Here is an 8,256-nt window from a genome sequence, read left to right on the forward strand (position 1 = left end):
AGATGACGATTTCGTCATCAGGACTCTCAAAGGATTTACCTTAGAAATGACATGGATTGTTTGTCCAACCAGGTAGTGTCGCATCTTTTGGATGGTGAATACCAAAGCGAGACATTCTTTTTCCACCAGATTATATCGGTGTTCATCTCCTATCATAGTTCTACTTAAGTAGTAGATGGCTTGCTCTTGCCCTTGGACATTGTTCCGGGCTAATAAAGCTCCAAGAGAATGGTCCATGGCTCTCACATATAACAGGAATGATTTTTCCCGATATTAGGGCCACAAGAACCGACGACTGAGTGAGGTATCTCTTAATATCCTCAAATGCTCTTTGGCAGTCTCCATCCCAAACGAACGATACTCTATTCTTCATGAGCTTAGAAAAAAGGTTGGCATCATCCTGAGAGATTTGATATGAATCTCCGAATGTAAGCCAATCTGCCTTGCAAACCTCTGAGTTCTTTGAGATTCTTCGGAGGCGGCATGTCTTAGATAGCACAAACTTTCTCTGGAACTAGAGAAATCCCCTTGGATGTAACTATAAATCCCAAGAATTTTCCACTTGATACCCCAAGGAATGATTTTGTCGGGTTCATCTTCAGTTGATGTGTTCGCATGATGTTGAACATCACCGTCAAGTCTGCGAGATGATCGCCTTTGTGTTGGCTTTTCACTGCTATGTCATCAACGTAACATTTAATCTTTTTGCGTAGATGTTCATGAAAGATTGTGTTCATTACACGTTGATAAGTTGCATCCGTGTTTTTCAATCCAAAGGGCATCACTGTATAGCAATACACCCCAGTGGTGTTCTAAAAGCAGTATGCTTTTCGTCCTTAGGATACATCTTGATCTGATTATACCCAGAGAATCCATCCATGAAAGACATCCTCTCATATTCGCAGGTGTTGTTGATCATGACGTCCGTGATGGTGAGTGGAAATTCTTCTTTTGGACAAGCTGTATTGAGGTCATGAAAGTCAATACATATTCGGACATTCGTTTTTCTTGGGAACTAGAACAATATTAGCAACCCAGTCCGGATGCTGTTCCTCTCTGACAAAACCTGAGTCTATAAGCTTTCTGACTTCTGACTCAATAGTTTCCATGATCTCTGGACGAAACCGGTGCTGTTGTTGTTTAACGGATTTTGCATCCGGATCAATGTTGAGACAATGCATGGCTACTTTTAGGTCAAGGCCAGACATATCTTCATAATTCCAAGCGAAGATATCTATATATTATCGGATGAGAGATATAAGGTCCTCTTTCTCGAATGGTGATATGCTTTCACTTATGAAGATAGGCTTAGGGTCGAATTCATCCCCCATATTGATCTGGATCACTTTATCTTCATTAGGCGGTTCGTGCTATTCGAAACGCATATCCCATAAGATGTTAAGGCGTTTGATCTAGTGGTCATTGGTTGATTCAGTCAATTCTTCGTCACCCCCTGCCTCTTTATCTAGATGACTAGTAGAAACCATGTTCATGGTCAAACTTCTAAAGAAAGGTCCGACGCTGACATCGGATTCCCACGATGATATTCCAGATGAATGATCCTGACATAGACAGTTACTTGTTTCATTTTCTGAAAGAGAGGGAGTTATGATGTAGCCCATACCTCTTCTGGTTTTTTGATAGTAATCCGGAGGTTTTCCTTCGGGAGTGAGAGACATTCGAACAGGCGTTCGCCTTCCTTTCCTGAAGTTTAAACCCTGTTTTTTTATTAAAGTTATATCCCATTCGTTTCATCAGATGTATAGAATTAGGCTCATGGTAATGGAATTGAGGAATCCCATTATCTTCTTCTGAACTTCCTCATTTGAGTAATTCAGGTTTAACTTTATCGAAATGGATCGGCTTCTGTCCTTTCCTTTTGGGCGAGACTTTAAAGAAAGCCTTCTGGGCATCTTCTACTTCTTCATCTGAAGTGAAGGATGGCTTATTCAGTAATGTGAGAGATGCCTCTATGCACAATATACGCCATGGGTCGGTAGCTGCATTAAGATCATTCTCTATTTGTTCATTTTTAGAGGACACATTAGACAAGTACGTCCAAATAAACTCTTCATTAATGCATCACTCACCCTCACTTGGTACATTATTATTGTTCTCAACCTAACCCATTACGTTTAAATTCAATTCCCATGGACAATCTTCTTAAGGGTCTTGCTCAACGTCGGCTTCATTACCACTATCAACGTCTTCTTTCTCCTGTGATTCTGAGTAGAAGACATAACCCGTATGGAAATTTTCCACCTCTCTGAAGGGATACTTTCTCGTAACCAGGGTTCGAACTTCTCCTTCATCATTAGCATACTTTATGACCTGATACAGGATAGACGGGACAATGCGGTTCGTGTGAACCCATGGTCGTCCTAACAATAGATTGTAGGACGTGTCCGCATCTATGATATAACATGTCACATCGGACTTAAGATCTCCGATTTGACACCTGAGCTTGATCTTCCCCAGAGGTCGGGTATTGTTGGTGTTGAAACTAAAGATAGTGGTCTGGGTGGTGTTCAAACGATGCATGGGAATTCCTAAGACCTGCATGACCCTATAAGGCATGATGCCGAGTGCTGAGCCCGGGTTAACTTAAACACGGCTGATTTCCGAGGACCCAATGTACCTTGTGGAATACAAAGGTTTGTCATGCTTGTGTTTTACTTGCATATCCTCCTGAGTGAAGGATATGCAGGCTAAACTTCTTGCTGCTTGTAGACACTGTATACAAGACTGGCCTTCAGCAGCTTTAGGAATCAGAGTGACTTGTGTGATAAAGCTTTCTGTGTTTGTTAAAGCTTCAATCAGAGCTTCCTTGGTGGTTTTAGACAATCCTAGGAGCTCATATAGGGTAATCCTGACTGGTATGTTGGCCAACTGCGCCAGGACATTGAATCAGAAAGGAGTGCTCGATTCTTCGACTTCTTAAAGAAGGTTCTTATTGTACCGGGTTTCTTTCTGCTTCCCTTTATCAACTAACTTCTTGGGAATAGAACCCCTAGCATCTTGGTGTTGTTCTTCTGCTTCTTAAGCATTCTGATCATAGTCTTTCAGGTAAGCTTTTCCTGACCGGGTGCCAGGATTATCTCCCGGATATGCTGCGAGAACAATCCTTTCTTCCTCTGAGTCGGTGAGAGGTTTGAAATGATCATCATTCTTATTAAGGGAGGGGCTAATCATATTGGATGGTTTAACCTTACCTCTCTTCTATTTGGATGAGGTGCTCGTCCACTATTGGTCTTCAACCAGGTCGGGATTGATCCACATGATCTCCCCTTTTAGGGTAATAAGGGGTAACAATCCCCTATCCTTCTGACTGTGTAAGTCAGTGTTTTTTTATGTGTATTTCCCCTTTATGGATGGGGATAACACTGTCTGTAGCTGCTATTGAAGGGAAATCATCGAATTGGACCGCTATCAAATTGATGGATACAGTCTTCTGCTCGGGCTTCAGTATGAGCACGTTAGCATTCATCAGATTTTGTAAAATGTCCTTAAAGACATAGCATTTTCTGGTAGGATGTCCCAAAAACCTATGATAATGATAGTAAATGGGGTCATCCACCTTCCCTGCTTCATCTGGTTTTCTAATCTCAGGGAACTGCAGTTTGTTGTTTTTCCAAAGTAGCTGGAACAAAGTGTCCACATGTTCCTCTTTGAACGAGTATTGCTTCGGCGCTCTTTGTTGGGTCGGTGCTTTGCTTGGCTTTGCAGGTGGTGTGCGTGTGTTGGCGTCGGCAACCAAAGTCTCCATTCCCTTGGAGTGCGGGGCATTGTTCTGATTGCGTTGCTGTTGTGACTTGGGTTGAGTAGCTTCTTCAGCCTTGACCCGGGTAGCGATTTCTTTAGCTTGTTCTCCTTGTGACACCAGTTGTCTTCAGGAGTGACGTTCCGCTACCCCCATTTGAGCGAGGAGTTAGGTATGCAAATTGTGCCTGCAAGTTTCAACCAAAGTCGAATGAGTCATACCTGACGGGCATCACAATGCCATGCTACGAAATCTTTTCACGTAAGTTTTGATGGACTCTTCCTTCCTCTTCTTGGTGGCGAGGAGGGTTGGGACGAAAACTTTCGTATCATCTTCAAAGAATCTGGCTAAGAAGAGCCTTTCTAGATCAACCCATTTTTGAATGGATCCTGCAGGCAACTTCATGAACCACTCGAAAGTAACACCCTTAAGGGTATCGATGAACAAACGGGTCAGGATAGTGTTGTTTGCCACTACGTCCCTAGTCTGCGACTTGAAGTAGTAGATGTGTTGGTTTGGCGATCCTGTACCGTCGAAAGGCTACAGAATTGGGGCCTTAAATTTTAACGGATAGGGAGCTGTGTTCCATTCCACTGGGTAAGACTGTATCACTCCTTCCTCACGAAGCTCACTTCTGTTGGCGATTGTGTTGAGGCGAGCTTCTAGCTTACCCATTTTAGATGACTGAGGATGTAGCTCTCTTTCCATCTCCTTTTCGTTTTCAGAAGAGGATTCCAGGTTGTGAGTTTCACGATCTGAATTCTCGTGCGCCTTCTGTTTTCCCTTTGGAATGGTCCTCCGGGAAGATTCAGGCTTTTGGCATTTTTCTGCAAGGAGCTGGGCCATATCCTTCATCTGAAGAAGGGTCTCTTGCTGTGCTTGAAGCATGACCTGCTGCTCGTCGATTCTCTTTGCTAAGTCGTCGTGGCCTCCAGTCATGTAAGCGGGAGCTTCTCGTGTCAAAGGAGCTTGATGATTGAGAATCAGCAATTGCTGAATGTTCGTCATCCGAAGTAATCCCCTTGGCTAACTTTTGATAATTAACCAAGTGAATGGCTCCTGTCCAAGTGCGAGTGTGGCGATATATCCCTTCAAACTCGTCACAGATATCCTAGACAGTCGGACAATGGCTTCTTTCTAATTCATCAGAATTAGGAGTCGAGGCTTTCCTTCTGTCGATCACATTGATAGTGACCTTGGGATATTCAGCTTCAGAAACATTCTTCTTATGATGATGTCATCGCTTGATAGGTCTAGCGACATCCGTCAATCTGTCGAACACAGATTGGTAAGGTTTAGGTGCACAACAATGGCATTCTGAAAGGACCTGCTGAAATAAGCCGCTTACATTGGCAGGAATGAGCTGCTTGTGGTGTTGGTCTTCTTCTCGACAACAATTCTCGTAAATCAGACATTAGAGAGGAGCTTTTCACCAAGCATGAAGACGGAGATGGAACCCCCTGCTCTTAAGTGAGTAAGACTGGTTCTTGTCGAACATGGATTTTAAACCCATGTTGACCTTTTTGAACTTGGCAGACTACGTCGCGTTCTTGAGAAGAAACGCGAAGGTCGCGTTTGGATTTGTAAACACTAGGCCGAGACTTGCGTTTAGTTGATGAAACAGACCACTAGGGGTCATGTTTTGGTTGAACGCACCCATGGGGTCTGTGTTTGATTGATGAAACAGGCCCATGAGGGTCATGTTTTGGTCGAACGCACCCCTGAGGGTTGCGTTTGGTTGGTGAAACAGACCCCTGAGGGTCATGTTTCGCTTGAACGCACTCTTGAGATATGCGTTTATTTTTGACAGCGCTTTCCTGAGGGCTGCGTTTTGGGTGAACAACGTGCTACTAAGGGTCGCGTTTCAGCTGTATCACTCGAGGCTCATAATTGGGCTCATTGCCGTGAAGTGCGCATTCTGGAGTAGAGACGTAGTGTTCGGGCAGAGCCTCAAAAACACGATCTTTGCGTTGGGCAAGGGATCGACTTTCTCGAAGATGCGTCCGTCGTATGGATCTTCTCCATCTTTGAGCGGCGTTCTTTTTGGCTTGTTTCAAAGCCTTGGCAGCGATGTCATCGGCGTTTACAAAGTTCACTTCCTCCATAGGCCGTTTGTGACCCGTAACACGTCGTGTTGATGCGGACGTGGAACGTTCAACTCGTTGGACAAGTTCGGCAGAGGCTAGGCTCGCTCCTTCGGCGGAGGGGCTGTTCGATGAGTCTTAGCCAACGGAGAGGGCTTTCTTTGGCATTTCAGCAACAGTTGTGATCTCCTTGGAGATCTTGCAGATGTTGTGCCTAGCTTTGGGGCTAAGCGATCCAGAGAAGAGGGCTTCCTCGTACTTGGCTTGGTCAAACTCTACGATAAGAGTTTTGATAGCTGTTCCTGTGAGATAGACGTCGGATTGCGCCACCACTTCTTCATCGGAGAAGCTAGTCCCTAGCGAAGTCACCATCTTTTGTTTGATGGAAAATTTATAGTAAAAAGAATGAAAGAAAATTGACTTTTATTCTCTCGATCTTAATTACAATTTGGATTCCGATTACAAAAGAGAGGAGAATGATCTAGATTCTCTCTTTTGTTTAATTTGGATTCTTTACAGTAGCGATGGAGTGCTTCCTTCAAATGCTCGCGTCGAATTTTGCTCTCCATTGACGATCTGACCGTCTTATCTCGCGGGAACAATTAACTTGTGTGGCAAGTTTGATGGAGAACTCTTAACAAGTTTAAGAACTCATAGTGAGTTGAAACTCTGTGAAAAGAGTTGTTTGAACAAAAAAATCGGTTAATAACCAAGTGGATTTGTTTGTTGCTGAAAGATGTTCCAAGTTCAGATCTTCCTGTTGCCAATAATCCAAGAAGAATCAGTCGATGCTCTCTCTGTGAGAAATCCAATCTCTTCTTCACACACCTATCTCATAAAAGCCGACCTCTTTCGTTGAGTTTGTTGAGGTTTTATAGGAGGATAAGAGGTTGTAACTACCCCCTTAATCCGCTCCTAAGTTGGCGTGATTTCCTCAAATCGTGGGAAAAAATGATTCTGAAACCATTCGACTCATGTTTGAATGAGTCAAACGCCCAAATCAGCATTTCAGACCTTAACTCCGCGTTTTAGACTGGAGACATGGAGTTGGATATCTGCAGGATGTTGAAAAACGTAATGGCCGCCCGCGTTTTGTTTGCTGAGGATTAGAAACGCGGGGGTCGCCTGCGTTTCAAGAATCAAAACGCGAAGATGAATTCCCATTTAGAAAAGGCTAGTTGACTTGTAACCTCTTCTGTAGAGCGTTGCAAGGACCATTGTTCAGTAATATTTGCTTTAGCTGTTGTGGGGTGTGAAAGTCGTCAGATTATAACTCTCACAGTTGATTGTGAAGACCATTGAATAGAGTTTTTATCAGTTGTCGGAAGTATCGTTGAATTACAACTCTTCTCGATCTATGTGAAAAGTCCTCCATTTGCAGTTTTTTATTTGTTGACATGAAAATCATCTAATTATAACTTTCATTATTGAGATATGGAAGTCGTCGGATTTTAACTCCCATCATTGAAACTTGATGGGGATCAGCTATCTATTATGATTTTTAGACAACCTACACCTACATTGTTGGATGATGAGGGTGACGACAAAGTGATCTTACCACACGTTGAAGACTTGTGGCTTGATAGAGAAGAGTCGCTGACAGAGGATTGTATTTTGGAGCGGAAGGTGACTACGACGAGACGCGGGACGAATGAGTCGTTTCTGATCGGACTTCCATGTTAGGTTCCTAGCAAGGCCAGGTGGTTCATAAGGAAGGAGGGGCTCGCGAGTTCCCTCAGCTGAAGTTCTAACTTGAATGACTTCAAGTTCCTAAAGGGGGAGCCATGATACGGGTGTATCTTTTTCTCTGCTTCGGGAGCTTAGCGATCCTCATGGGAGCTTGAGGATAGACGATTATCATAGTAACTTGAGAATAGAGGCGTGGGTGGAGCCATTGGTGGTGGCAAAAAAGGTCAAAGTCAGGAAAACGATAAGAAAAATAGGAAGCAAGCAAGCACTTTGGCCGATCGACCGGGCTTCCAACATCGGTCGATCGCGAAGGCCAAACCAGTCGACCGATCGCTCATCGTCGGTCGACCGAAAACGGATACCCCTACAGGGTTAAAAACCCTCTCCCTGTCTGGTCGATCGAACCAACCAGACCGGTCGACCGGATCGCGTTTCCTGGGATAATATGGATTCCTTTTGACGTGTATTCCCAATTCCATTGGGCTTGGTTATTTACGATTTTACCATCCATGTTGTTAGTCATATAAATAGGGATTGTTTAGGGTTATTAAACATCAGAGGAGATTAACATAAGAGAGATTCTAATTAAGATATTAAGGTTTAGAGAGAATAGAGAGATTGTTCTTTATTCTAGTGAGATTGTGAGGGAGAGATTTTGTTATCTTTTAAGTCTTCATAATCTAAAGAATGTATTTTCCTTCGCCAATTGAATTGTTTTGTGCA

This window comes from Asparagus officinalis, chromosome 10 (genome assembly GCF_001876935.1).
Source record: "Asparagus officinalis chromosome 10, Aspof.V1, whole genome shotgun sequence".
NCBI classification, from domain to species: domain Eukaryota; kingdom Viridiplantae; phylum Streptophyta; class Magnoliopsida; order Asparagales; family Asparagaceae; genus Asparagus; species Asparagus officinalis.